Source organism: Desmodus rotundus, chromosome 10 (genome assembly GCF_022682495.2).
Source record: "Desmodus rotundus isolate HL8 chromosome 10, HLdesRot8A.1, whole genome shotgun sequence".
Classification (NCBI taxonomy): Eukaryota; Metazoa; Chordata; class Mammalia; order Chiroptera; family Phyllostomidae; genus Desmodus; species Desmodus rotundus.
Genome location: NC_071396.1, coordinates 40,685,226 through 40,685,932, shown reverse-complemented (window position 1 = coordinate 40,685,932; position 707 = coordinate 40,685,226). Strand labels below are relative to the sequence as shown.

At 38.8% G+C, this 707-nt stretch overlaps 1 pseudogene; it reads right to left on the bottom strand.

Moving 5' to 3' along the window:
* Window positions 1–303: 303 nt before the first annotated feature.
* Window positions 304–460, bottom strand: LOC112320392 (U2 spliceosomal RNA; annotated as a pseudogene).
* Window positions 461–707: the final 247 nt, after the last annotated feature.

Below are 707 nucleotides of genomic sequence, written 5' to 3'. Positions count from 1 at the left end.
AAATTATGTCTTAATAATCATTACTGTTCAGAACTGTGAGCATGATATACCTCCCCCATTACTTAGATCATCTTTAATATCTTTACAAGATTTTTACTTTTTAAAGATTTTATTTATTTATTTTTAGAGAGAGGGGAAAGGAAGGAGAAAAAGAAGGAGAGAAGCATCAGTGTGTGGTTGCCTCTTGTGAGCCCCCTACTGGGGACCTGGCCTGCAACCCAGGCATGTGCCCTGACTGGGAATCGAACTGGCGATGCTTTGGTTTGCAGGCCTGAGCTCAGTCCATTGAGCCACACCAGCCTGAGTCGTTACAATATTTTTAAATTGTGCAGTACTTGAATATTATTTTGTTAGGTCTACCCCAATACTCGGCATATGTTTCGATGGTATAATCAATGGTATTTTAAACTGATAAGAACAGATACTACACTTGATCTTGGTCAAAAGGCCAAGAAGCGATAATTAATGGTATTTTGAAATTTCAGTGAATTTAACTTAGGCTTTACTTGGGTCCATTTTATGTGAGGTTCTTCTCATCCCCTGTGGGTCTGTTTCTGGGCTTTTCACCCTGTCCTTCTGAGCCCTATACCACACTGTTGTGATTCCTACAGATTTACAGTAAGTCTTGAAATCAAGTATTGTGAGTCTTGCAATGATTTTTTTTTTATTTTAATTTTTTTGTCCTCGCCGGAGGACACTTTCCTTCA